Source organism: Crocodylus porosus, unplaced genomic scaffold (genome assembly GCF_001723895.1).
Source record: "Crocodylus porosus isolate Cpor-Errol unplaced genomic scaffold, CroPor_comp1, whole genome shotgun sequence".
Lineage (NCBI taxonomy): Eukaryota > Metazoa > Chordata > Crocodylia > Crocodylidae > Crocodylus > Crocodylus porosus.
The window spans coordinates 61573224-61575800 of record NW_017728947.1 but is presented as its reverse complement, the minus strand read 5'-3'; positions in this window follow the sequence as shown (position 1 = coordinate 61575800).

Genomic DNA, 2577 nt, shown 5'->3' with positions numbered 1-2577 from the left:
GAGGATCGCTTCCTTGAGAAGCAACCACTCTTCTTGAACTCCCATCTCCCTGGGGTCATGGTCCCTGAGGGCCTGACTGACTAGCCTCTTGAGCTTGTCAAAGTCGGCTTTTCTGCAGTCAAGGACTTCTGTGTTGCTGACTGACTTGCCAGCTTTACGGCAGATGGTGAAGGTGATCAGCTCGTGGCCTTTCTTGAATGCATACCAGCTTCTGGCTTCTTTACTATTCATTCTGTCCAGGAAGATCACACACCAACTGACATGCTTCCTCAGCCTGACTAAGGGTTTTTAAACCCAAAAGCTTGCTAAGAAAAAAATGTCCAACTATTTAGTTGGTCTAATAAAAGATATCAGATTTATCCAAAGAACCTTGTCTGCCTATGTCCTTAGACCAACATGGCTATAACCTACACTCCTGAAAAATTAGAAGCACCTATAACAAGCCCTTCTGCTTTAGCTTTCTTAACATTCCTCTCTGTGTTTCCTTTCCTGGGGAAAGTCCATCTCTACAAACCCTAGCTCATTATGCAGAATTTTGAGAAAAAATGTTTTACCAAAGACATTAACATATCTGCGTTCTTCCTAAGCTAGATAAGTCGCATGCAGATAGCCTTTAACAAAAAACCTATTCATAAACCAAATCCCAAGCTCATCGTCCACCAATCCCTTAGAACAGCAATTCACACACTGAGTGCCACAAGACTCTTTCATGGGTGCTGTAGAAGCAGCAGCACCATGGCTAAGTGACATTGACCCTTACACCTCTTTTTCCAGTCTAAGCATGCAGGACCAAAGTTGGAAGGAGATGTGGCAAGAGGGGAGGTTTATCAGGTATATCCTAATGCAGCTGCTTCACGGTCAAACCCCACGTGCATCTCCTGGAAATAGATACATATGAGACAGTTCCACCTGGTGGCAGTGGTGGCATGGCAATCTGGAGATAAATGAGTAAATTGTTCTAACACCTGGTAAGCCAGAGCCTTAGATGGAACCAGGGCCTGGACAAAGCTCAGTGTAGAATACAGTGAATTTTACTATGAGGACTCATTGGAAGACACGGGTGCAACTCCAGGCAACAGTGAGGGGAAGCTCAGTGAAGGGTAAATAGGGCTGGAGGTGCACAGGATCCATATATTTATGTCGCCTCATTACAGTGTGTTGGAGGTGAGATAGAACTGCAGGAATCCCATTCGAAGTCATCAGACAAGGTACAAGTCTCGTCTCTGTGCCTTTAGTCCACCTACTCATGGGCTCCTGTCAGCTCAAACACTGAAGCTGCTCAGTGCAGAACTCCTGGGCTGCTGCTAGGTAGGCAGGGCTTTTCACTTGCCAGGAGGTTAGGCATAGTAAGAGTATAGGGAGTTAGGGTAGGGAAGTACTGCTTCTGGCCAATTACTCTATCACCCCAGCTCCTAAGGCAGAGGCCTGGGGATATCAAGGGGACAAGGACCTTGGAGAGGGGGCTAACCCTAATCCTGGCAGTCATTGACTTGTCCTACCACTTTTAATAATGATATTTTACACTGATTTCCTAAGTGGGTTTGCCTGAGTTCACCCCACCCTCAAGCATCTGGTACTGGTTCAGGACCCAAAATAGCCTCTGTCTCCTCACTTAATAAGCTCTCTCTATCTCTTGAAGTAAGTCTGTAAAAGTATAAGTCAGGCTGTGCCCTGACTTATATTTCAGGTGTAAGGATACAAACTGTTCATAACAATCAAAATTAAATTAATACATTATACACAGGCAGGTTCTCCACATTGTCATATCATACCTATGACAATATCTATCAACAACTTTAACATCTTTTGAAAACAAAGCTATTTTAAATTTATTTTCATGGTAAGCAGTGAATTGCTCTTTAATGTCATGGCCATATATTACACTCAGTCCACTGCCAATCTTCCAATGATGGCATTGGGTGGTTCTTAATATGATCAATGGTAGGAATAGAACCCTCAACTAGTAGCTAAACTTCCAGCTAGTAAAATTATGATTGCAGTCAGCATTACTTAGAGGGAAAAACATGAAGGGCATTATTTCTGGGAGAACTGATTCCATGCCTTTCCTTGTTCATTGGGTACTTTATACAGATAACCGAAATAACTAGGGTTTGAATTACAGGGGAGCTCAGGCGGGAGAAGAGAGCCCCCCGTAAGATTTGAAAATCATAACCTGGGGGGGATTTCTGATTTTATTACGGCATCAAGATGGGCAGCCCAAATTTTTTTTGCAGAAACCCCCCCCGCAAGAATCAAAGTGTAATTTGAACCCTGGCAATAACTGAGCATTAAATAATGATGTATTCAGCAGCCTGGGTATTTTACATGCAGAACTTTCCATGTATGATTTTAAGAAGTCAAGGCTTGGAAGTAGTGCCATTAGGCTTCAAGGCTGACATGTATTAAAACTGTTTTATCAATTTAAACTGATGCCACATTGGTTAATGTTGGTTACATTACCTCAGCACCTGTAAGAACTAGAAGGTTTATTTCTGCAGAAATCATAAATTCTGCAGAAACTCAGTCCATTATAGAACCATAATAAATACTAGGAATGTAGCTTTTTAAGTAGTGAAG